The following is a 27,546-nucleotide window of genomic DNA, read 5'->3' on the forward strand; positions in this document are numbered from 1 at the left end:
TGTACAAGGGTTGAAGTGTTTTCCCATATGAAGGCTAAGAGATAAACTACGTGACCTTTCTTGCGACTTGCCATTCTTTGGCTGCATATCCTTTCTCCTGATCTCATTTGCATTGTTCTATTATGAACTCAGAGCCTATGCTATATCAGATACTTTCATATTTCTTTCAGAGGAGCAACTGCAGCATTTTCAGTCATTACCAATCTGTCCCATAGCTTGCATTCATTTCTGCAAAGGGGCTCAGTTTCTCACAAACATATATTTATTAAAAAGGGACATGTCTATTTATAACATTTCATCAATCAACCTAGAAGTCTATTGTAAGCATAAAGTTAGTTTGTGCTTGAATCTAACAAAACAGCTTAGATGGCAATTTGACAGTCTCCAATTCATAGACTCACATGTCAATAAAATAATTGTTTGGTGAGAATTTCCTGTGTCACAGATCTTACTCAGCAAAGAATTAATGTGTGTGTTTCACTCAAATACTTTCAAGCAGAGTGATGAGCGTAGTTGTTTCAGCCATATATACTGTATCCTGAGTAAAGAGGCCTATAGTCTGTAGTTCCTTCCTTTAATGATTATAAACTGTCCCCCACCTGGAAGGTGAAAACTCTAATGGGTTTCTTAGAGACATGAATTGTGGAAATAATCAGAACATTAAGTGTGGAACCAATCTCACAAATTCTGTAATGATTTTCATCACTAATATTGCCCTTGATGTACTAATCTTTCAAATAAGCTTTTTCTATTCTCTCATTTATATGGGGAACCCAATTAAAAACAATCAGATAAACAATGCTCATGTAACATGACAGATCAATCCAAATCTCCATTTGGGGATGCTCTAGGAGAACTCCAGATAGCTCAGGAGAACCGGTGAGGTACTCAGAAGAGAAAGCCTATTAATCCCAGTTAATTACGTGAATAAACACATGCTACTCAGCAGTTTCAGGACAGAGGGAAAGATTTGGAGGAAACAGAAAATCACCAGGAATAATTACTCATCTGGACAACATGTTCTACCAAAATAAAACGTGTAGCAAGGTTAGAGTTCTCTGGGATCCTTTCAGGTTCAACGATAAAGGAAGTGCAAAGGCTTTCCATGAAAGTGTTTGCTTCATGAGGTGGCTTTATTCAGACAATACGAAGATTGGCAAAAAGTTTTCCAAGAAATGATGCCATTTTTTATTAGTTATATGTAAAAACTTCCCATTAAAAATGTAGCTGGAGGAGTGATTTCAACCCTCCAAAAGAATCCCTGTCCTGCTCTTTTTAAAGAGACTTGAAACTGGTCGCTCCGGCAACCTTCTCTCAGCTTGTTTTTTTCCCGTGAGCTGGAAGCTCTTGGGCGTTGGTTCCATCAGCTATCTGCGGCATCTGCCTTGCCGCCATGGAGGAACCGATACTCTCCTAGTTTCACTGAGACATTATGGAGTGCCTATCTTCTGTGATTTCCCTGAAGATACACCTAATAAGTTTCTCAGAATTAAAGGGTGATTGTGTCCACCTTCCCTTAGCTAAGTGTCATCTTCTCTTTCTTTCCTTTCCCTAAGCTAAAAGAAAACTACATTAAAAGCCAATTATGATTACTTACTCTCTTTTTTCTTTAGAAATTAAAATTAATGTTTTGTGCTGTATGCATAGAGTAAATGCAAATCTAGAAGTAGGAAATCTCTCTTGAATCAGTGAGTGCCACCATTTTCTAAATGCAAATAGAGTTTCAAATGGTCAGAAAAACACATTCACTTTCTTATAACAATTAATATTTTAAATTCCTCCTAGAAAAAAAAAATGATGCATTTTGCAAAAAGAATCTATTCTTAACAGTCAAACATCCCGAGGTAAAGGGAATCGAGAACCCCTGTCCCATCCAGAAAGAAAAAGATATCAGCAGAAAGATCCCTGGTATAATTTTGTTAATTTCTACAAAGTCATCAATGTCCAGGAGAAACATTCAAATCTATGTCCTTCAAAAACATTGCATAAATAAATCTTACCTGAATACGACTTCCTTAACAAAGCCATGCTTCTTTATAAGCTGGTCCTACCCAGACAATTGCTGTCTACATTTGGAGCAGACACAGAGAGAGAGGATATCAGAGAAAGTTTAAGGCATATCTAAAGTAGTCTCCAAGGTAATGGCCAGAAACATCAAGCTCATACTCTCGGTATAGAGAGATCATTAATGGGCATTAGTGACAGACCATTATGACTCTCCGAGATCATTAATGATTCATCATGTAGCAGTATTGTTCTGGCAGTAATCAGACCACTGCTTGGACTCAGACATAAGCTTTGCCTATACTATTTGCTGAAACTTACTATTTCCAAGCATATGATTTTATTTTGCCTTCTAGAATTGTGAAAAACGGTCTGTAACAGGATCCCTCAGCACATTAGAGAAGTTTTTGGAGCTAGCTGCCTTATTTGGTAGACTTCTCCCACAGTCAGGAATCTTACAGTCTGAAAGGCTCCCCGATAGCGTTTGGGATGTTGAAATGTGTCTTTTATTTTGAAATTGAATTATTGATGAATAGAAAATGCTACAAGCAAAATAGACATTTGTAAGAATTATAGTTGCTCAATCCTCCGTAACAATTACTCGTAAAATGTTGAAATTCTACCAGAACTTTTAGTTCTGTGCCACAAAATTATATTTTCATATCAAAGTCCCTTGTTAAAAATTCAGAAAATCTATGAGCAGCCTATGAAAAGGCTTTTAGCTAATTATAACAAAGAGCAAGAAACAGACTATTTTAGCATTACACCATACTCGTTACTGAAGCACTCAATAGTGTTAATATAGGAATCAAAATTTTAAGAAAAAGCAAACCCTGAAACAAAATTGCCATACTTTTAATTTTTGCTCTATGGAAGACCCACTATTTTTGTTAAAAATTCAAATAGAAATGGAAATGTAAGTTATTCTGGGATCAAATGAGTCTTTCCTATTGAACAGATTGGATTCTCCTTCTGTGTGGCTCTGGGAAAACTGCCCTTGAGTCAGAGAGAAAGGAAATCTGTCTCAAGTTCTGAATATTGTCACTATCAATGAATATTGAAGAATTACCAACACCCACGGGGAGCTATATTTATTAAGCCCCAATACTCATATTCAGTGCTCTATGGAAAGGAAGATAATGTATATCCAAAAGCATTCCATAAACTTACATATTTTTTCATAAGCTTCTCCGCATAATCAAAATTGCCTTGTGCTCTCTCCCTCCACTTTTCCATCTAACACTAAGAGTGTAACAGACAACAGCCGCAAATGTCAGCCCCTCCCAAATGGATCCAGCCTCAACAAAATTGGTTTAGCTCTGAGGATGGGATTTCAGCAGTAGGCAGAGGATGGAGAAAATTTGTTCTGCCCTGAAATCAAACACCGTCCCCTATACCCCAATAGCCATCCACAGCCCAGGGACCTGAACAACAGGAGCCTTTAGAACCCAAAAGGGCAAAATATCTGTTCTTTGGTAGGGCTACCTCCTGGACACATGGCCTATGCAGCAGCAAAGGGCCCTGTTTTGAGAAGGGCCCTGCACTGGGTTTAATGATTTGCTGTCACCATTTTGAAACTAACCATTTTTTGAACAAGGGTCTCTACATTTTCGTTTTGCACGAACCCCTGCAAATTCTGTAGCCAGTCCTGTTCCCTAGAAAATCATTATTTTAACTAGTCAATCATGCTTAGAAGCACAGATGATCAGATTCAGAATGTGGCCATGGGGCATTCCCCGTTGTTCTTTGGTTAGGAAGCTGAGCTAGTGCTCAGGCCACCAGGTAAAAAGCTGCATATATTCAGATCCCTGTTTGCAAACCAAAATGGCTAATGGAAGAATTTAGGCTTCACTAAACTCTTTACACAGGAGAGATGCCAATTTCCTTCAAACAAAAATAGAAAACCCTAATATGGAGGCAGTCTCTCTTGGCCGATGTAAGAGCTCTTAAAAAAAGGTATTTCTCAAGGGACAAAATTAAGTCATCTTAATATGAGCGGTCTTATGAGGTCTAATCAAGAGACTCACTCTTTCAGATGTGCCATAGCTTCTCATAATGGCCCTGCAGGGGCTGCACTGGTCAGTGTAGTGGGGAAGGGGGTCCCCAGGGATGGGAGCAGCTCAATCTATTGATGTCTAGACAGCACAGAAATAAACAAAAGGAGGGCTGGCATGGAGCCAAATTGCAAGTCAGGTAAGATTTATTTCTGCGATCCTCTTTCCTTTCCCCTAAACTAATTCTCAGCCATGCAGGGCCTTTGTGCTGCTCCTTGGCTGCCTGTAATTCCACTGCAAGAGGAGCCCTCTCCACCCTCAGTAATCCATGCTCCTACCTTCTTTTGCATTCCACCTCCCCCTATTCTCCTAGTCATCAGAGTGGCTGGTCTTGGTCAGGTGTTGTGGAGGAAAGCAATCTGATTAAGCTAATTCACACAAATTTGTCAATTTTCACAAAGGTATTCTCATTTTGGAAGCAAGTGTCTTGTCCTCCAATTGGCATACTTTTAAGAAGTATGACAAATGGAAGGATTTTAAGCAATAGAAAGGCACAGACAATGGTAGTGCTCACCTATTCTATGTAGCGTTATGTGGTGCTATACTTCAATAACGTCATCATTTATTTCGTGATTTCAGTTTTTAAACCTGAGGACTAAGGTCACCCCATCCTTTCAAAAGTACCAGGGGACTCAGGTTCCACACTACCAGACTTGGTTTTTGGAATGTACTAGGCTTTTTCACACCTCCACAGGTTTGTTCAAGAACTTCCCTCAGCTTGAAGTGTCCTTGTCCCCTTAAATTTTCTGCCAGCCCCTCCACATCTCTCAATTTGAATGTGACCTCCTTGGTCCCCTCACTGTACCCAACACCTATCGTTGTACTGGATGGTACCCAGCTGCTTACATGTTCCCTCACTTACTGGACTGTGAGTAGCTAGAGGGTAAGAACCACATGTGATCTGACCACCACCTGTAAATAGATCAACTCAATAGAGAAGGTGAATACATTAGATGTTTGAGACTGCGTGTCTGTCATAACTGTGGCACACACATATTCACAGGTGAGAGTGCAGTTTGCATGAGTTGACTTAGGCAGTGACTACATGGGTGGCTTTCACTTGCTTTACAATGGTTTTAATCCAGATAGTGTAAATACTGAGGTCACCACATGGCTCTGTGTCATTCAGCCTTTTCTGATAGATGCCATCAGCAAGGGGCTCTCTCTCTCTCTCTCTCTCTCTCTCTCTCTCTCTCTCTGCCAATCGACGAATAATACCCCGGAGGTCATGATCTATCATCTGTTCCTACAGGCAGAGTCCGACTAAACAGAAGCTGACAAATCCAGTTAAATTTTTGGCTAGTGGCCTTTAATTCCAGCCCAAGAAGTGACAGATCTCCAAGCTTTCATTGCATTGTGGTCAAGCAGCACAAGTAAGCTTCCTGCCTTCCTGGAGGCCTCAATCAATACTCTGCCCTCTTCTTAAAGCCCAGACACATCAAAGGCAATAATGCCTGAGATTTAATCATTTCCCATTAAAATGCAAAGCTCTGTCTCCAGGCCCCCTTGACAGTTTAATTGTTTTAAAATGTCTGCAGAAGCTGCTGTAAACAGATTTGTAGTACGTTGTTTACTTGCTGTGCCACCGCAGCCTCTTGGCTAATTAATGAGCATTTTGCTGCAAATTGGGCCTCTTGGATGCACTGATCCGTCACCTTGGGAAGAATTTATGGAAAGCAGGAACTTATGGGAGTAAGGACAGATATATTTTTCATTTAAACAATACTGAGTACTAATGAGTTGAAATCTAATATCCACACGAAAACCTGCAAACTGATGTTTATAGCAGCTTTATTCATAGTTGCCAAAACTTAGAAGCAACCAAGATGTCCTTCAGTAGGTGAATGAATAACTAAAGTGTGGTACATCCAGACGATGGCATAAAAGAGTGCTAAAAGAGATGAGCTATCAAGCCATGAAAATACACAGAACTTTAAATGCATCTTACTAAGTGAAAGAAGCCAATCTGAAAAGGTTACTCCATGTGACTCCAACTGTATGACATTCTGGAAAAGTCAAAACCACGGAGGCAGTAAACAGATCAGTCATTGCCAGGGGTTGGTGGGGAGGGAGAGATGAATTAGAGGAGCACAGAGGATTTTTTGGGCAGTGAAACTCCTCTGTATGATACTATAATGGCCTTTTATACATTTGTCCAAACCCAGACAATGTACAACACCAAGAGCGAACCCTTATGCAATCTATGGACTTTAGGTGATAATCAGGTTCATCAACTGTAACAAATGTACCACTCCAGTGGGTGGATATTTCTAGGGGGGAGGCCATCCAGGGGATCCCAGGGTATATGTCAACTCTGTACCTTATGATCAGTTATGCTATGAACCTAAAACTGCTCTAAAAATAAAGTCTATTTTTAAAACATGTACTGGGTACCTAATATATTCCAGGAGTATGTTTTCTCTGATCTTTACGACAACCCTATAAGATTTTGTTTGTTTAGATTTTTCATTTTTGTTTTTGTTTTTGCCTATGTGGAAACTCACTAAGAGAGAAGTTTTTTGCCAAGGTCACAGAGATGGCAATTTGGAATACTGTCAGGGGATTCAAAAGCCTGCTTAGTGGTTAACCTGGATACCCTTGATGGTTTCTCTCAACCTAGAGTTTTCAAGATTTTGTGTTCCTCCTCCTCCTCCTCCATAAAATGTTCTTCAGTGAATCCAATTGTTTGAACTCTATCGCAATTGCCCAAGTCACTCATTTCCTACGATAGTAAAGAGTTTCAGGAAGGAGGGGAAATGCCACACAGGAAGCTCTCCCACCACAGTTAGAAGGTTGGAAACCTTCATTCCCGTCAACCACTATGTACTGTGCTTCCTTTAATTTTCACTGAGGGTAACAGGGGCAGAGAGAACAGCCAGGAAGATTCCTGCTCACCTGCATGAACACAAGAGTCAGCTTCAAATAACAACCCATGAACTATACTAACCCACAGTGCAAATCCTAGTCAAGCACCACTGAGACCCTGATGTGTGGAAGGCATAGGTAAAGACTATTATATACCTCCAAATGCCATCTATTTGATTATTTTGATATCATGGCCACAATCATGCAAAAGACAGGTGGTGGGACTGGGGTGATAATTATTTCTTCATTGGGCTTTTATAAGAATTAAATGAGATATTTAGAGAAAGTCCTCAGTACAGTGCGTGGCATTTCGTGAGCAGTCAATGGAAGTTAGTCCTCTTCTCTTACCCTTTGTCTCTTCTTGCCCATTCAGTTGTCTCTCTTGTAACCTCATCATTATCCTGCTTGACATTTTTTGGCAGCATTTTTGTGAAAACAGATCAATAAGCAAGCAATCCACAAACATTAACTGAGTCCTTAGAACGTATCAGGACCTTTGTCATGTGCAGGAGTTATAAATATGGAAAACACACACATACACACAGAGCCCAGGAGTTAAAGGAACAAGTCTCAATGAGAAGACATACATGAGTACAGTTTAAAAATATTACTCAGAATCCAAGGCCATCAAAATATGCTGAAGGCAGAAACTGGAAATGAGACATTGAAGACAAGATGTGATTGGCTTAAGTCACTGGTTACACAAAGTACAACGTTCCCAAATATTGGCTGTGTTATGTGTGCTCCCCATCGTGGTTTCATAAGAAACAAATCTAAACAAGTGTACACAGCTTGTATTACTATATCTATATATTATTACTGACAAGAGCTGACTGATATCCCATCTCTGATACCTGGATAAGCCTGCTTCTAAAATGGTCTATCCTGTATGAGAGTTAAAAGCAAACATCGTGCATGTTTTTATTCTGTTCAGTTGTGTTTCTGACATCATAGTACATAACATCTAAATGTGTCAATGAACAAATTCCAGATACACCACAAATCATACATCTTTAAACTGGATGCCTGAATCTTTTAAAGGAGTTAGGGTGTGTGAGTGTGAATCTTATTAGTAGGAAGACTTGTCCGAGGCATACATAATTTTCTGGCAATGGTGGAGAGTTATTCCATTCTTGTACAATTGTACACAATGCAGGGAAAATAAAAAAGTTACTTGGTTTGTGCAGTTCCTCTCTCTCTGAGGAAGAATAAACGAATAGAGAATGGCTTCTTTTGTGTTCATAGCACCCCTTTGTGGAGAAACAATGTATTTCAGTTGCATGCTAATCCTCCCAACAAGGCACGTTTCAACAATTTCTTTTTCCTCTCAGGAGTTTCATGGAAAAATAAATTAAATATTTAGATCTTTCCAGGTTAACATCTCATGACAATAGGGACAAAACAAATCAAATTACAATCCTTATTCATTTCATTTCTCTTGAAGATTCTCTTGGCCAATTTAAAAATTAATGTCAAATTCTTACCCTATTTTAGGAGAAATTCCTTTCCATTCTTTTATTCAGCAAACATTTCCAGGGTTCCCATGATGTTTAAGGCCTTTTCTGGGTGTTTGAGACACAAGAATAAATAATCCCAGGTCCCTGCTAGGGAAGGAGCTTGTCTAGAGATGAGAGAAACCTGCGGAAGGCAATCAGCGCCGTCTTAAAGAATATAAGGCTCAGAGGCTGAGCCAGGCCTGGTAAGACTCAGAGAAGGTGAGAGGGAACCAGAAAAAACTTCATAGAGCAGGTGATACTTGAACTGAGCATTGAAAATGGAACAGCTGTTCAAAAGGCAGATGAGGTGGATGAGGGAGCCTATTTAGAAGTGTGAAATTACCTGAAACTAAACAGGACACAGCTGAAACTGGAAGTTGCTTGGCATGTCCACAGACTACGGGGTGAGATTGGGCACAGAGGAGAGGGTTTGGGAGGTACACTCTGAAGAAATAGGCAGGGAATAATTTAGGAAGCCAGTTTAAGGAGTTTGGATTTATCTCAATGGTGACTAGCTTTTACACCAGAAAGGAATCAAATGACATTCAGAAAGGTGACTTGGGCTGCAGAGTGGAGAATATGAGGGGGAAGGAGGAAGATAGGATATAGGGAGCTCTGTTAAGAGACACAGGTGACAGTGATGAGGATCTAAGCACCTTGCTGTGAGGATGAAGACTGGAGTTGTAGGTTCCCTACCAGAACCTGGATCACTGTCTATAAAAAAAAAAAAAAATAGTTCTATTGACTACAGAACTATTTCCTAAAAGTAATTGGCTCCTGCAGGAGGGGGCAGAAAGAGGTTATTTCAAATAGCTATATAAGGTACTCTTTGATTTGACCAACACAATGCAGATGGACTTCACCACCTCCCTAGATTCACCAGGAAGCAACAGAGAAAATTAGTGAAAAGCAGGAATCCTAGAGCCACAAGGGGATAGACTGGAGTCCTGGCTCTTCTGCTCATGCTAAGATATGCTTCCTTGGGCTTGTCTCCTCATATTTTTGAAACTCAGTTTCCTGCTCTGTAAAGTGGATCCAAAAATTCTGTCTATCTCATAGGTTGGTTGTACGAACTCGAGTAATGTATGCAAAGCACTTACTACAGTGCCTAGAATATAGTAAGCAGTTGATAAATGCTGGTTTCCTTCTTCTTCTTCCAGGCAAATTAGCCTTTTGTAAGATGGCTAGTATGCAAGTCCCTTAGTATCTCCCTAGGGCACTCTACCCTGGGCTGTAAGCAAAGCCCTTATTTGAAAGGTATCAAGTGATTTCATCTGTTTCCCTCCTAACCATGACAGACTCTAAGCTCCCTGATAGAGTTAGGAACAAACCAGGTTCTGACACTCCCAAGGGCCTGATCTGTGTGCCCACCAATTCTCATCAGAAAGAATGGAACCTGAACACAAGGCTGACAACAGAATCCTATGGAAATTCTAAGTCAGTCAAGAAAAAGGCAGGCTAACAGGAGAAGGCAGCCCAGCCAAGATAGGAGGCCAAACGGATGTTGAATTACTGGGGGCCCATGTGTAGGTGACTCAGGGAGGGAGACAGCAGGGTAGGCCTGGAGGAATTATTTGAGTCAAAGTACAACTCACAGCAATCGCTTTTTTCATGATTTTTTTCAGAGTTACCATTCCTAAAAGAGAGTCTTGGAGAATAATAATCCGATCAAGATTCTCCGAATGAAGAGGTCCTGTGATCAGTGAGTTTGTGAAAGACTGCACAGCACACCAAACTATTGGTAATTAGTACTATGTATTTGGCTTGCTAAAGGTACAACTAAAGCCTACAGTAAATAAATAAATCTATTAAATGTGAGAAACTCTGGAATAAACATACTAATTTGCCTTCAGAATCCTTTATTTCCCACAATAGCTACTAAGGTCCCTCAATAGTAGCATTGAGTGAAAAACACTTCAAGGGCACACCAGGCTGGTGTCTCCTGGACACAGGCCTCTTTAGCCAGGACTGACAGAATCACTCAGAGAGGCTCCTCTTCGTGGCCTCTCAAAGGTCTTCATCCCAGTTGGCACTGTATTCTCAACCCACCTATCAGATGGCCAGAGTGGGATGAGGTCAGAAAGTTTCCGACGACGATGCCGTCTTCACTGCTTGTAGTATTTTTGGTTTCCAGGCAAGGGTTCTTTTAGGGAGCTTTTAGATGCCTGGTACCTTGGAAATAGTAAAATTAAAGTCCTTGAAGAAAGATGTCCACTTGACCTGGAGAGAATGGAGCTTCTCTGCCTGCCAAAGAGATTCTAGGCCGCAGGACTAGTAACCTGAAGGGATGGAATGGGAGAGAACTCAAATACCGTTTCTCAAGCCCAGAGGTTCTCCGGGGCTTCCACTAGTCCCTGCACTGCTCCAGCAGCATAATTCCCCTCCTTTGAGATGTAAGGTAAATGACACTCAGAATATTTGATCACTGGTTACAACTAATTCTGCTGCTTTGCTCCAAGGTGCTTTAAATATATTGTTTCATTTAATTGCACACAATTTTGATAATCTTGGGATGTATACCTGTTATGAACTGAACCGCATCCCCCAAATGCATCTACTAAAGCTCTAACCCCCAACGTGACTGTATTTGAAGACAGGACCTTAAGAGAGATAATTGAGGTTCAATTGGGGCCCATAAGGCAGGGCTCTAATCTGATACATCTGGTGTCCCTCTAAGCCAAAGAAACACTCGAGCTCAGTCTCTTTCTATGGAGAGGAAAGGCTATGTGAGCACAGCACGAAGGTGGCCACCTATAAGCCAGAAAGAGGGGCTTCTCCAGAAACCAACCTAAGAGTACCCTGATTTTGGACTTCTAGCCTCCAGAACCGAGGTAAAATCCATTTGTGTTGTTTATGCCACTCAATCTGTGGTGTTTTGTTATGGCAGCACTAGCAGACAAATACAGGACTCATTGATTTCAAAGCATATACAACTTTGCCATTTCTTTTTCAAACAACCCCACCTAGAGGACAAGACAGCAGTCCAAACCTATAAAACTATATAATGCTTGGAAAAGTTGATGTAACCAGGAGTGTTTTAAACATGGAAATCCGCTGTACAACATTGTGCTCATAGTTAACAATATTGTATTGTACGCTTAAAAATTTAAAAGAGTAGATATCATGCTATGCTTTCTTACCACAATAAAAATAATTTTTTAAATAAATGGGAAAGCAATTTTAATGAAAGAAATAAGAGGCAAAATCACAATCTCCAAATGAAAAGTGAATCAGCAAATGTTTCACAAGTGTCTCATCTGTACTGCTCTCTGTGCTTGGTTCTAGGAGGTTGCAGTGGGAAACGTAATCGTGAACAAAACCTAGTCCCTTTCTTCAAGGAGTTCAGTGTTTACTGCAAGAGACAGACAATAAACAGGCACTTTCAATGCAAAGGAGAACTTTCATGCTACAGAGGAGCGATATCTCACAGGACCTTCCATTGGTTGGGGGTTGGGAGGTTGAAGTCAGGGAAAGCATCCCAGAAAAGATGATATGATATTTTTTTTTTTTTTTTTTTTTTGAGACAGAGTCTCGCTTAGTCGCCCAGGCTGGAGTGCAGTGGCGCGATCTCGGCTCACTGCAAGCTCCGCCTCCCGGGTTCACGCCATTCTCCTGCCTCAGCCTCCCGAGTAGCTGGGACTACAGGCGCCCGCCGCCTCGCCCGGCTAATTTTTTGCATTTTTAGTAGAGACGGGGTTTCACAGTGTTAGCCAGGATGGTCTCGATCTCCTGACCTTGTGATCCGCCCGCCTCGGCCTCCCAAAGTGCTGGGATTACAGGCGTGAGCCACCGCGCCCGGCCGATGATATGATATTAAGCTGAGAACTGAAGGAAGAGCAGTAGGCAACCAGGTGGAGAGAGTAGCTGCTCCAGAGAAATCATACAAAGCCTCTGCCCTAAATGAGCTTTTAGTCCCAGGGGAGAGAGACCAAAACACACACACACACACGTACACATAATTACCTTAAAAGGTGACAAGTGTAATGACAGAAATGTGGCACAGGCATTGTAAAATCACACGGGGGCGGGTACACATGCCTACCTACCAAACCTAGCCTCAGGGATGATCAGGAAAGCCTGTCTCAGAGCAAGTGTTTGTAGCTGAGCTTTGAAGGCTAGTGGCCATTAGTCAAATCAATTTTGGGGAGGGTGAAAATGTGCTGGGCTGAGAAAATTGCAGGCAGAGTTCACAAGTACAAAGACATACAGGCTTGGGACAGTCTAGCACAGTTTAGAAATGCAGGCAGTTTGGAATGGCTGGAGCACAGATTTCCAGGGATGGGATGAGGAATAAAACGATGGAAGGTGTTAGGAGTCAGATTATGTGTGACTCCCTGGACCACGGGATAGGATTTGACACAATCCTTTATGCCATGGGAAACCATGCCAGGCCTTTAAGCAAGGGAGAGACTTGATCAGGTTGGCATTTTAGAAAGATTTCAGTGGCTGCAGCATGAACACTAGCATGGCGGTTGTAGGTACAAGACTAGAGGTGGAGAGAACTATGGAGAGCATGTCAGTTGTGCAAGAGCAATGTTGATAGCCTCAATTAAGGCAATGACACTGTGACTAGAGAAAAGGCAACAGACCACGGGGCCACTGTGGATATACAATCTATAGATGTTGGTTATGGACCCCAATGGGGAGGGGAAGAGGAGGTAGGTTCCAAAGAGTACTATAGGGCTTCTGACTTGGGCAACGGGATGGCTGGGGCGTTAGCAACTTGGAGTGCATTTCACCATTTTTTAAATAAATAAAAGTTTATAATTATATGGGTGATTTAAATAACTATGGTTATATGAAAACAGTTGTTGGATATTAGAGCAATAATTATTTCCAGCTACATTACAACGCTAAACTGTCAGGCTTTTAAATAATTCAAGTTAATGGAGAGATACTTCAAATGTTTTATTTCTTTCCAAAAGACAGCTTTAGTTAACATCTTTAAAAAAATTCGATTCAGGGGGTACATGTGCTTGTTTGTTACATGGGTATTACATTTGTAAATGGGGGCGGGGGCTAGGCTTCTAGTGTACCCATCACCCAAACGGATTTTTTAACATTTTTATAGGTGAGGAAGCTAAATTTGCACAACATCACTCAAAAAGTGACAGCTCGTACTACATACCAATGTTTTTTGACTCTCTGCCAACTAATTGTTTTTTGCTGCACACATGTGAATGGGCACACATATACACATACGTTCGGTGTTTAGGTATGCCTGTAGGGGATGGCAGTGAAGATAATCTAGAAGTAATAAGCCTGGAATATGGGAAAGGGTCCTGGTCTAGAGATAAAGATTCTGTAGTGATGAGCAAAGAGATGGTGCTTACAGTCATGGCGGGGGTGTGGAGATGGATGAGCTGCTCTAGGAAGAACGCAGAGAGAGAGAGAGATTAGAAGAAGGCTGAGGATGAAACCATGAGAAACACTAACATTTACGACAGAGGAAGAGGAGGCAGTGAAGGAGACTAGGGAAGACCAGACAAAAGGTAAAAGACAAAGTAGAAAATAATGACATCACACAAACTGAGGAAGGAGAGAGTTTCAGGAAGGAAGAAGGGCCTCGCGAGAGTTCAAATAAAATACTCTTGAGAAGTCGAGTTAGTTCAGGATTGTAGATATCCACTGGCTTTTGTCACTAGAAGATGACAACCTTGGTAGGACAACCTTGGTGAAAGTGGTGGAGACAGTGGGCTGAGGAAAGAAAAGGAGGTGAGGAAGTTATTTTTCCTTCCTTCTTTCCATGCACCATCTATTGCCCCATTGCCAGCTCACAGTATAATCCTGCACCATACTGCAGACTAGCAGAATCTGGACTCTAAGGAGTCAGAGGAGAAATGTGTGTCCCCGCAGAACTTTTCCTGGTTTCATTCCTGCCTTACTTCAAAGTGATCCATGCTCAGAGGCATAGGCAGGTTCTGATGAGGGTGGAGAGGCGGGTGGAGGGTAACTCTATGCCTGATAGTTAATTAGATAGGGGAGTTAGTACATAAGATGTCACCCTTTAACTCCTCTAAGTGTGTCTTGGTCTTGCTTTTGTATCATTTCCACTAGCATCTTTCTTTCACAACTTATATCATCGAACGGTACTACTTTTGGAGATATGCTTAAAGAGGGTAAATACCTCCTCCTTTATTGCTTTTCTCTATGTCCATTACCAGAAAATTATATTCACAGGCTGGAACAGATGTCCTGCAGGAACAGATCTTACTTCAAAATCCTGTGTATGGAATGCATCATATCAACTGGAATATATGAGGTGTATCCACGGTCAAAAGTAATGGTGTGATGAGGGCAAGGCATAAATCATTTCATCTAAGAAGTGGAGAATTAAACATGTTTGCCATTGTTCTCATCATCATCAATATCACAGCAATTATTATTAACATTTACTATATTATTTAATTTAAGCCTCACAATGACCCCCCAATACAGCTATTATTATTTATACCATTTTATGGAGGACAAAACAAAGGCCTAGAATATTGATAGCAGAACTTATTCAGGTTCACACAGTAAGTAGAAAAACCTGGATTTAAACTCATTCAATAATTCAACAAATGTTATTAATTGAGCACCTACGATGGACTACATGCTAGAGAAGTGTTCTCCAAAGTGGGATGCATGAGCCTTAGGAATGGGCAAGACAATTATATGTGGACAGCCAGGCATGGTGACTCAGGCCTGTAATCCCAACACTTTGAGAGGCCGAAGCGGGCAAATCACCTGAGGTCAGGAGTTCAAGACCAGCCTGGCCAACATGGGGAAACCCCATCTCTATAAAAAATACAAAAATTATCTGGGCATGGTGGCGCATACCTGTAATCCCAGCTACTTGGGAGGCTGAGGCAGGAGAATTGCTTGAACCCAGGAGGCAGAGGTTGCAGTGAGCCAAGACTGTGCCACTGCACTCCAGCCTGGGTGATAGCGCAAGACTCCATTTCAAAAAAAAAAAAAAAAAAAAAAAAAAAAGATATAGAAAGAGCATATTGGAATATGTATTTTTCCAAACTTTTAAAATTTGTATGTTTGCATATACTCTATAATACAACAAATAAAAACATGAAATATATTAGTAGATATATACATATGTGTAATTTATACATACATAAATATATACACTCAGGTAGAGGTGTGTGACCAGAAAGTTTATAGATGGCTAGTCTAGTGATAGTGGCAAACAAGACCTCGTTACCCCTGACCTCCTGGAGTTTACACATTCAGACATAGGACTGTCTGTCCTCTGAGCCTATGCTCCCGAGTCTCTCAATTTTATACTGCCTTGAAGTACACAAATCCTTCACATTGTCTGGACCAAAGCACAGACCATGGGTTTAATCTAAAACATAGTTTTGTGAACAATTTATTTTCCAGACATTTATCTCTGAGGCCATTCCTCATTGTCAGAAAAAATCAAAGGTATCTATGTTTGAATCTGTACCTTCCATAACTCATTTTTATTGATGATGAATTTTTTATAGTTGAAACATGAAACGAATCTTAAAATTTGAAATACAAACCCAGATAACTGACCATATTACAGAATAATTTCAATTTTCACACACTCCCTAATAACTATTTTGTGTTTGTATATTTCATTAATCCATTCTTTCAATAATTAATTCACCAGATATTTATTGAGAACGTGCTGATTTCTGGCCACTGTTCTGTTGTTCTAGGCACTAAGGAATTCAAGCAATGATTCAAGTTGTACATCAGCATGTCTCGAAATTTTTGTCATTTTCAAGAGCTAAATGCTAGGGAAAGCTTTACTTATCTGGAGTGCTGTGTTTTTCTCCTTGCTGTTTCTTAGCTACATTCAGCAGACAGGGAAGCACTGTCAGTCACTCACCTTTGTCAGATAAAAAGGTAGCAAATATATAGAAATTTATTGGCCGGGCGCGGTGGCTCAAGCCTGTAATCCCAGCACTTTGGGAGGCCGAGACGGGCGGATCACGAGGTCAGGAGATCGAGACCATCCTGGCTGACATGGTGAAACCCCGTCTCTACTTTAAAAATACAAAAAACTAGCCGGGCGAGGTGGCGGGCGCCTATAGTCCCAGCTACTCGGGAGGCTGAGGCAGGAGAATGGCGTGAACCCGGGAGGCGGAGCTTGCAGTGAGCTGAGATCCGGCCACTGCACTCCAGCCTGGGCGGCAGAGCGAGACTCTGTCTCAACAAAAAAAAAAAAAAAAAAAAAAAAAAAAAAGAAATTTATTGTATTGGTAGAAACAAAGTAACAGTTCCAAAAGTGGTTTCCCATTTTCCTGGCTATGAGCTACACTTTGGATTTTTAGCGTACAGACATCAGGATAGATCTGATTAATCAACTTTCTGCCTTATCAGCGTACTGGAGTTCTGAAAGAGCCTAATTCAGTTGAAAATAAACAATATCAATCTATAAGATTCGTGGGACTTTGAGATGAGTGTATAAATGCTGTAACCATCCTAACCTCTTCAGTTTTGTGGCCAAATCTGGGAAATTTCTGAGTGTAAGACTGAACTCTGTGAAAGTAAATGTTTCTTTTATGAAATGCCTCAAGTTAAGCCAAGAGGAACTCTCAGTGATGTAATATGGGAGACAGGATTGAGATGTGTCCTGGCTGACTACACTAGACAGTTACCAAGAATAGTTCTAGTCTACTAAATGGCAGCGTTCTTGTTGACTTAATCAAAATTGATCTGATACTAGGCTTCTAATGATGCTCTTTTGTTTGAATAAAGCTGATTGATCTGTTTACCGAACTGGTTTTGTCTTACTGCTCTCTAAATAGCTAACAGGTTGTTCTTCATTATGGTTATCAACAGCAACAACGAAATCACACTACCACCACATAAATGGGTTTCTGATCATAGGATTCAGAATTGATAAAATGCCAAGCCCTCTGATCATAGTGGTAACAAATAGCTTCCAATTAGAATCAACTTTATCAGCATTTAATACATACAGGTTACTAATACACAGGCCTAGCTGGAGTTTTGAGTAGAAGGCATCTTCCTGTGTTTCTTCTAATCATGGAGTGTGCCAAATATATGTAAATGTTGATGTTTTGCTCAAGACTGGAGAGAGGATTTCCAGTAAAATGGATGTGGCATAATTCAGTGTATGCACATAAAATGCACTAAAATGTAAGCTCCATAAGGACATGAATATTTGTTTGATTCCCTGTTATTTCCTCAGTTCCTTATATAACACCCAATGCACATTTTTTGAATGAATAAATGGATAAGAGTATTACAAAGAGTGTCCATTTGATTACCTTGACTCCCTCACCTTCTCTTGGGCATACCAAATTACATTCAGCTTCATGAGTAAGTCAGGCTCCCTCTCCCACTAGGCTTTTGCATCTTTTGTTGCTGCCATTGGGAATCTTACTTTCCAGAATACCAGCCCCACTCACATTACTTCACTAGTCTCCGGACCTGAGACTTCTGTCCTTAGAAAGGACTGCTTGAACAGTTGACCCTTGGCTGGTGTCTGGGAACTTGGCTGGCAAAAGTTCTTTACACTGATACAAAACTTGCTAAATGGTAAAAGTGCCTCACTAGGTTTAAACAGTTTTGCACAAACAATGTGGTTTATGCCAAACACCTACCTGTTTCCCTTCTGGGCATCTGGAATTTTGGTACATCCCAGGCAGAAGATGCCTATGTGACCAGCCCCCAATAAAAACCGTAGGCACTGATTCTCTAATGAGCTTCTCTGGTAGACAATATTTCATATATGCTGTCATACTTGTTGCTGGGGAAAATAAGCATGTCCTGTGTGATTGCACTGGGAGCGGACTCTTGGAAGTTTGTGTCTAGTTTCCTCCAGACTTCTCTCCGTGCACCTTTTCCCTTTGTTAATTTTGCTGGGTGTCCTATGGCTGTAATAAATCTTAGTCAGGAGCATGAGTCTGTGCTGAGCCCAACAAGTTCCAGAGTGAATCATCGAACCTGTGGGTGATCTTAGAAGCCTCCAACATATCTTTTACTATACACTCATCATATTTCATGAAATAAACAAATAGCCTCAGATTCAATCTAGACAGTAAGTTTTATGAGGGCAATAACCTTCCTGGTTTCACTCACCACCATATCCCTGGCACCTAACTCCATGCATGGCACATTGTGGATATTAAAAATACTATTGGAATTCAGGAATCAATGAAAATAAATAAATAAACAAATCAACCAGAGAACTCTCTATAGGGAATTAAATTAATCAAAGTCTACAGTTACAAACCAATTGTTAATAGGAGAGGAATGGTTATAAACTCAATATTGGTTTTGATTTTGACACTTCAAGGTCCAACAATTTCTTGTGGAATACATGTCTAAACTTATAATAAGAACTAATTAAAAAATATAATCTAATGCATTCAGCTTTTTTTCTCACATGTAGCCTAGTATGTGGCATGCATAAGGCAGTAAACATGGTTATTAAATAACAAATACATGAAAATATATAGCAAGTTCAAACTCTATAATGAAATTACATCAGTTGACTCTTAGAATAAGAAATCACCCTGAACTGTGAAACACCATTCATTAGCAAGTCATCACAAACTTGCATTTCTTTTCTGCAAAACTTAGCTGTACTTTATAGAAGCACTTGTTTTTGGACAAGATCTCCAGGGGAGACACGTAGTGATGGGGAGACAAAGGTTCAGACAGGAAAAGAGTCGGGGCTCTCTGATAACTGTATGCAGGGTGTTATGGATTGAATTGTGTCCTCACAAAATTCATAGGCTGAAATACCCCCAATGCCTCACAATGTGACTATATTTGGAGATAAGGTCTTTATAGAGGTGATTGCGTTTAAATGAGGTTGTTGGGACGGGCTCTACTTCAATCTGATTGGTGTCCTTATAAGAAGAAGATATTAGGACACACAGAGACACCAGGCATGCATGCACGAAGAAACGTCCGTCTGAGAACACAAGGAAAAGGTGTCCATCTGCAAGCCAAGGAGGGAGGCCTCAGAAGAAAGCAAACCTCGAACTTGGACTTCTAGCCTCCAGAACTGTGAGAAAATCCGTTAGTGTTGTTTAAGTCACCCAGTATTTTGTTATGGCAGCTCTAGCAAACTAACGAAAGGATTTTCTCATCCTCCAGATGAAAACCTTTGCTACAATTCCTGTCAAAACAGAGAAAAGGGAAGGCAGCGGGCAGTCAAGGATTCCAGAAGCCCTGGGTAGTTTCTCCCTTTCTCCAGCTGTCCAGTCAAATTTCAGGCCGGAGAAGCCAAGCTAGTCAGTGGGAACTGCGGTGGGGGTGGGAGGAGTCTGCCTGGGCAGCCAGTTTGAAGCCGGCCTGCTGCGTGCTGGCTGTTAGCAGGCAGGCTCCTGGAGATGGCAGCATTAGCTAATGATTGCTCCTTCAGGCAGGACAGCTGCTTTTCTGCTTTTGTTCCGTAGCAATTTGTGGCAAGGGAGGGCTAAGCAACGGGCCCAAATAAAGCAAGGACCCTTGCCAGGGCCATATGTTTCTAACCGAAATGGGGACCCCTAGAAATGCTTTTTGAAAGAACGATTTACTGTTAGCTAATTGCAATTCCCCTGCCCCAGCCCTTTCTTTGTCAGACCGCAGCCTTCAGGAATCCCAGGCTGCCTGGGGGACAATTGTACATTGCATTGTTCGTCTGGGGTGTAAATTTCCCACTCCAGTAATCCTGTTGAACTCACAGTTCTGTCCCTCCTCCTAATCCTCCTTCCCCAAACATGCCATCCATATTTCTGGCTCCAGGTGACGCCCACTATATACTCCATCTGGAATACCCTCCTTCTTTCTCTTTATCTAATTCCAGTCCTTTACCTACTTCCAAGCTGAATTATACCTCTGTTATCTGTGAAGCCTTGCTTGGGCACCACAAGCTGCAATAAGGCTTCTTTTCCTGAAGAGTAATGGTGCCACATAGAAGGAGTAGAGCAAAAGGGACACAGAGGCAGGGGATGGAAGCGATGAGAAACATCCCTGTCTGTGCACCTAGTGTGCCATTTACTGGCTTGGTACCTAATCCCATGCTGCCTGAGGAACATACCTGGCATCATGGTTTGACTCTTGGTCACATTACATATCATGTGCATTGGTCACTGCTGCCTCAGGGTTCTCCCTGCCAACCTCACCCCTTTGCCACCCCTCCCCCATCCTTTGAGCATCACCTATGGTGTATGTCGCTGAATTCCAAGTGGCATGCAATTTTCTGCATGCCACTTGACATATTCTCCCAAGTGGCTTGCAACGTTCTGAACTTGGTGTTCAATATCCATTTAGAGGTGAATTCCAATCCAGCATGGAACCTCCGTGAATTTCCAAGAAACTCTAAAAACAACTATTTTGCTGTGTTTTCTGCCATCCTTAAAATACCAGGCAAGGGCTTGAAGAAAGAGCTAGCTGCTCTGTGAATTTTTTTTTTCTGTGCCTAGAAATGTGTGTGAACCAATAGTGAGCTGGCAGTATATGACACATGGCAAAGGAGCACAGGAAGACACCAAAAAATGCCCAACACAGGATCTCTGACCTTGGATTGTTCAGACAAATAAGGAAGACAATGTACTGAGTGCCACAATGAGGGACAGGCAAGGAGATGTGGGACCAACAGGAAGGCAGAAAGGAATAGAAAATGAGGGAGGTTTCCTGAGAACCTACTATACACCAGATTCAGTGATAGCGGCTTAAATGGATGATCTACTTCAATTCCTTTAGCAACCCTGTGAATTGGTAGTATTATTACATCAATGTCTGACAAAATGAAAATCAAGGATAATTGAGTTGCCCAGAACTGCACATCAAAAAAGTAGTAAGGGGAGGAATTGAACTCAGGTCCATTGTACTTCAGGGACTGTACTGTTAGTCACTGGGCTGAACTAGCACATGCAGTGCTGAACTTCAGCTCTAAATCCATGGCAAGTCAACTTTTACTAGGTGGGAATAAGGAAGCTGTGTCTGCTCCTCAAAGTCAAGTTGGAAGGGTTGAGAAACAAATGCAGGGGAAGCCAGAGTGATCCCTAAATGTCACTACTACTACACTTCTTCCTCCCATCTGAGCTCAGAGAACCTAGTCCTCTCCTCCTCCCTCAATGTACATACCGGGGGCATGTACTCTGGGGAAGAGAAAAGGACCTGTCCTGTGTTCACACAGCATGTCTCCTGATGCTCAGCGCACTTTCCTTGCACCCAGTGTTTAGTCCCAGAATGTTACACCTTCTCAAAGCAAGGACCGTACATTTCTATGCATGGTCTTTTCCAGACACTTCCCAGCTAGAGCAATCAACAGCCAAGACCTCAGCAACTAGACCACTGAAACTGACCAGAAAAACACAGCAAGTTCCTAGGTCCTCATGCCTGGCATTCAAGCTCTCCACTCATCTCTGCTCTGGCTCTTCGACCCTCTCTTCTCAGTGACCACTAGCTCACGGTTGAGATGAGTCCAATCTGGCTCCTCTCACACAGGAAATGCAAGGCCCTTGGCATACCAGGTGTCCTCTCCTTAAACTGCTTGGCTCCTGCAGCCTACCGTGAAGCTTTCTGGTCCCACAGCTCTTTTTGCTTTTCAGCAAAAAAAGAGTTTTGATTACAAAAACTCTCAGAAGTAAGAACATTTATCCTTGTTAAAGGACACAGCCAAAATCAATATATACATACATTCTATCCCATATAACAGTCATTTCATTTATGCTAATTAAATAACAGATCCACAATCAATTATTTGGCTATTTACTAATGGAAAATTATGAAAGTGACTCGTGAATAAATTCATGCTCCTCCTTTTAATAATTTTAGGATGGTCTGCACACATTTTAATGCAAAAGTGCTCAAATTCCAGGTCTGCCGGAATGTCAGACAGGTCCTTTCCTTGAACGACAACTCTTTAAGGCCAACAGGGTAGCAAAAAGTAATGAGTGGAAGCTGAGAGGGTAAAAATATTTACTGCACATAGTCCACATTAGGCTTCCATCGCAGGTTGGTCTGAGTCATTGCTGGCTTTTGGTTCATAAATTAAAAAAGCAGATTTCTGAATAATTGCAGATTCCCTGACCAAGGGCTTGGAATGGCATCACGTATCTGATGAAACCACTTTTGCTTCAAGATCTCAACTCCCTTAACCTTCTGCAATAGATTGAGAACACTGCATACACCAAGCGAATACTGATGTCCTGACATCTCCTTAGGGCTTATTTCAAACTGGTTGCTTTCTCTGTAAAATGCCATTTATGGCAACTGGCTGAGAGGGAGCTATTTATAGTAAGCAAAGCAGGGCATTGCTCTCGCAGACAACTCAAGTATGCTTTTCTCATCACCTGTTTCTCTGAACAAGCAAACAAGGGAAGAATGAAGTTCTAATGTTGGCTGAGGAGAAAGAAAATGTGTGGAGCAGCTACAAAGCATCAGCTTGCTGTTCTCAGGCCCTGGTTTCCAGGGGAAATGGGGTCATCTTTAACCTTCTCAGTGCAGTCCCGCCCGCCTCACTCTGTGGCTGAATTCTGGCCACTGCATTGTCCCAACTGGCCTACTTCTCAAGTGCAGCATTGGAAAAGTGGAGGGGGTACGGGCTCTGGGATCCAAGAGACCTAAATCCACTCTGGCACTTAGAAGTCATGTGACTTTGGACAATTACATCACCTCTCTTAACTTTAGCTCCTCATCTGTAACATGGAGCTGTGTCGGCCTGTTGTGAGGCTAGAGCAGTAAAGCAGCGGACACATCACAGGCCTTCTGTAAATGGCAATTGTTACTGTCAATAGTGAAGGTCAAGATCCTGTTTGTCACCTCTTCTCTATACCTAGCAATGATTAGAACAGTTATTTTATGAATGAAAACAGCCTTTAATAAATCCTTGCTATATGCCTGGAACTCTGCTGGATGCTATGCATGCCTTGGAGGGGTATATGAGGATGTGGTGGGGGTAAGTGGGGAGATAATTGTTATAATGAAAGGAGTTCTCTGCTTTCTGAACTCCTGTCACCCTTAGCAACCATTATCAAGCTCAAATATGTTTGGGCCAGAGTTCCTAAACAATGCACAGTTAATCCAGACCAATGTTATTTATATTGTTGTTCACCTAACACATGTTTACCATCTTTCGACAATTCTTTGCAGTCATCCTAAACAGAATAAGTGGAAAGGCACCACTGTGTGTTTGAATTTCTATGTGTGCATGTACATGTGTGTGCATACTTGGACCAAAGAGAAGGCAAGGAATAAATCCTTCGGCAAGTACTTAAAAAGCAGTTTCTTTCCATCAACCCTCTTCCCCTTCCTTTGAGTTCCAGTGTTGATGCCTAGGGGAAAAGGACCAGACAGCTGACACAAGCCTGCCTTGGTGTCAGCCTCACTTTACAAAGTTAGAGAAGAAAGACTCTGGAACCCACCAAGGTGGGCAGGGGAGGGTGTTGGGGGGATCTGGACAAAACAAAGGAAAACATTTACAGACAATTAGTTGCAAGTTAGAAGGCTGAAGGCTAGCACACCTGCCTTTGTCCATACCACTCCTCCTTATCCACAAAACTATGTGAAGCTCAGCAAGTTTAACTACTTTGTCCAAGGTCACGTGGCTAGTAAGAGGCATAGCCAGGATTCCACTTCAATGTGAGCTTACTGTCAAGGCCTCCAGCTTTCCTCTTGTACCATAATGTACCACGAGGACTTTATTGACAGGTGACTGAGTCAACAGAGAGCCAGATTAGAATCCATATCTAAACTGTTAACCTAAGTCCTCTAACATCTCACCGTAAGAGGTAGCTACAAATGAAAACAAACACAAAAACAAACCTGGAACAATCAAGTGAGGACAGGTCAAAATGAAAACCAAACGTTCTCCCAGCTTCTAAGAACTTGTGTCTGGTCACAAATTGCCTTATGTCAAGTACTGGATCAAAATCCAATACTGTCATACTGGATGTAGATTTACATGGATGCAGATACTGGATGTAGATACTGTCATATCATGTAGATTTATGTTCCTCTCTGGCCCTGATCTCAGCAGAATCACCATGTTAAATGTGCCTGAAAGAACCTCAGGGGGTTAATTCAAGTCAACTTAAAAGGCCCTTGACAATACTCTTTTATGGCTCTTGAGATTTAGTATTCTCTACAGTGCTGCCTGCTCTCTCCCTCGCTTGCCATTCAGATCTTGTTAATGATTACTGACGAATTTCACAGAGGTCACAGACACGATGTTTCACTCTCATTACTGTACTCAGTCTTCACCCTTGAATTGAGTAGTACTGCTCTCCCAGAGCTCTCAGTGCTTCACCACTCCTGGAACTGCTTTGGGAAAGTTTAAGGTCAAAGGCTTTGAGAGGGCCACTGAGGCAGCAGATAGGTAAGGAGCCGTGCCGCCGTCCACAGGGTTAAAGCCAACACTAAGCCAGTGGCAAGTCAGTTGCTCAAAAAGCAAGTCAATAGTGCACTTCCGCATGGTGTCTGCCCCATTGGATTTGAAAGCAGCAGCTGTGACTAGGGACCTCCACTGTCCAGCACAGTGCCAGTCATAAAGCAGCCCCATCATCAGTGCCCATCATGTTTGCCCCAAATGTCCACCTCCAGAGGATATTTTTGACCTTTAACTTCAAAAGACCGCTTGCCAGCATTGGATATTGAGAACCACGCTTTATTCTTCGATATTCTCATACCTTGACTTTCCTGACTCTACATTATCCTGGTTATCTTTCCACCAAATCCATCTCCTCCTTTGTCTCCTTTACCGCCTGATGTTCCACTTTCTGACTCCTAATTGTAGGTGGTGCCCAAGGTCTGTCAACACCTCTTTTTTTTCTTTCTCTTCTTGCCTTTTTCTCTAGATAAGTGCTGTGTAATAGCACTTTCTGTGATAACAGAAATGTCTACCTCTGCAGTCCAATATGGTAGCCACTTTCTGTATGTGACCATTGAGTAATTAAGTGTATCTAGTGTGACTGAAGAACTGAAATGTTAATTTCATTTAATTTTAATGTTTAAATTTAACTAGCTGCATGTGGGGTGCCTATCTTATTGGATAATGTAGCTCTAGACATTTGCATGTAGCAATCTCACCTCATCCTATGGTTTCAGGTATCAACTCCATTTATGACTCCTCAATGTCATTTGGCTTGACACCAACTCCCCACTGGTGCCTTTGACTTGATAACCACTGTATGTGGAAGAATTTCATAGCTGTTAACTCCAGTGAAATCTCTACTTACAGCTCTAGCATATAAAATAAATACTTATTTAATGAAAGGATGAATAAAGGATAGGTAGTTTGTTTTAATTACATCCATTTTTGTGAGAACTAGATTTTTTGCACTGAGATGAAGACTGTTTAGACAAAGAAGAAATTAATTGGCTGGTTGTTCAAAGATAAAATTTACATATTTCTTCAAATTTATTACATTTCTCTACCACATTTAGGACCTTATGGGCTTCAATTCTGTCTTATGAGGAGGAAGCAGAGTGCTAGCGTTAAGATCTTGGTATTGACAGTCAAATCCTCTGGGTATGAACCCTGGCTCTACCACTAGCAAGCTATGCAACAATAGGCAAGTCACTTACCCTCTCTGTGCCTCAGTTTTCTTATCTGTAAAATGGGAATAATAGTAGTACTTACTTGATAGGCATATTGCAAGAAGTAAATGAGACCATGCATAAAATTGCACCTGAAGCAATACCCAGCATATAATAATGATGCTAATAATAGCTAATATTTACCTGAACCACAATCTTCCTGTGTTCACTAAATCTGGCTTGGATACATCATCCATTGGGAAGCCCATGAATGCTGGATCTCAGGTCCAAATGAAGTACCCTTAAGGAGGTACCCGAACTCCAGAATCTAAGTTAGCAGAACTGCTGAATAGACACAGTCTTGTATATAATTTCCAAAATGGCTGAGTTTTGTTTTTACCATACTTGACTATAAGTAGAGAAAATGGAGACACCTGCTTAGCTCACAGCAAACTTGGGAAAAAATGTTTATGTTTATGTGTATGTATGATATCATACATATCTAAGATAATACATAGTTTATATTATATATACATATATATATTTTTCAAAACATGCTGAGTTTAGCAAAGGGATCCATTGTTTCCGTTATACTACATACATCTTATATAAATATATAATATATTATGCAGATCACAAACTATATCTATTTATATATGTTATATATATGGAGGGGTTTCCCCTATTTGAGTGGATACTTAATACCTACAAGTCTAGCTGGGAAATCATGTATGTCCTTGCTGGTTTGGGGACCGATACAGAACACACTCCGCAACTGTTTGTAGTCCTCCCATTGTCACATTCAACACATTTGCCTGTGCACAAAAGCGTGGCTGTTGTACCGGTAAAGACACTGTGTCTCTTGTACTGCAAGCAAGATACCTGGATGCTAAGACCCTAAAGTCAACATTTGTATTGGGATTGAGTGTTCTGGTAACAGTTAATTAGCATCTTCATACACAGTATTATCCTCTATCCGAAATCGTGAACCTCGACATGAGGGGCTGCTTCAGTGGATACTAAAGAGTTGGCATTCTTCCCTTGGTGCAGCACCCCGTGCCCGCCTTTAATTCACCAGCTGTAAAACATGGCCTTTAGCTCTTTCTCCACATGGTATGTTGCAGTTATATGCTACATCCAGTGTTAAGAATATATCTTGAGCAATGGAACAGCTGTCGCTCTTGCATTTACATACCATATAGTGAGAAAACAGAGCCAGGGAAATGGCTGTACCAGGGCAGCATGAGGACAATAAGTGCTCACACACCAGCTGGCTGCTCCTTAGAAAGAAGCAAGAGGTTGTCAACTAGATACCTTGCCATCTACCCTTTGCCTGAGGCATAGTAGAAAGGTAAGCACTGACAGATCCACTGATCCAATCATTCCAAACCAGCTTTACTTCCCCCTGCATGAGTAGCCTCTGCTGACCGTGTTTCTAGCTTAGACCCTGAGCTGAGAAGCCCCTTCCATTCCTAAAGAACTTCAGATCCAGGGAACTATGAGAAGAATCCAGCATCTCAGGAACAAATCGTGACGAAGAAGCATGACATCTCTGAACCTGGGCCATGGACTCTTGGCACAAACCTCAACGTGTGGGGCTTCTTTTCCAGATGAAAGCATGTGCAATTAACCCTGTGATACTCTAACTGAATACA

General features: G+C 41.5%; 1 protein-coding gene and 1 long non-coding RNA gene across 5 annotated transcripts in view; one reads left to right on the forward strand and one right to left on the reverse strand.

Moving 5' to 3' along the window:
• Positions 1 to 27,546, reverse strand: part of FGF13 (fibroblast growth factor 13) — a 607,550-nt gene that overhangs the window by 105,885 nt on the left and 474,119 nt on the right. The window lies entirely within an intron of this gene.
• The window catches only part of LOC114674959 (uncharacterized), a 79,996-nt gene that overhangs the window by 29,359 nt on the left and 23,091 nt on the right, over positions 1 to 27,546 (forward strand). Inside the window, exon 2 of one of the 2 annotated variants that reach the window (XR_003726050.2) lies at positions 10,045 to 10,160. The exons of the other annotated variant lie outside the window; for it this stretch is intronic. This is a non-coding gene — a long non-coding RNA (uncharacterized LOC114674959). The remainder of the gene's footprint in view (positions 1 to 10,044; positions 10,161 to 27,546) is intronic. 2 annotated transcript variants of the gene reach the window in all.

This window comes from Macaca mulatta, chromosome X, assembly GCF_049350105.2.
Source record: "Macaca mulatta isolate MMU2019108-1 chromosome X, T2T-MMU8v2.0, whole genome shotgun sequence".
In the NCBI taxonomy this organism is placed as follows: domain Eukaryota; kingdom Metazoa; phylum Chordata; class Mammalia; order Primates; family Cercopithecidae; genus Macaca; species Macaca mulatta.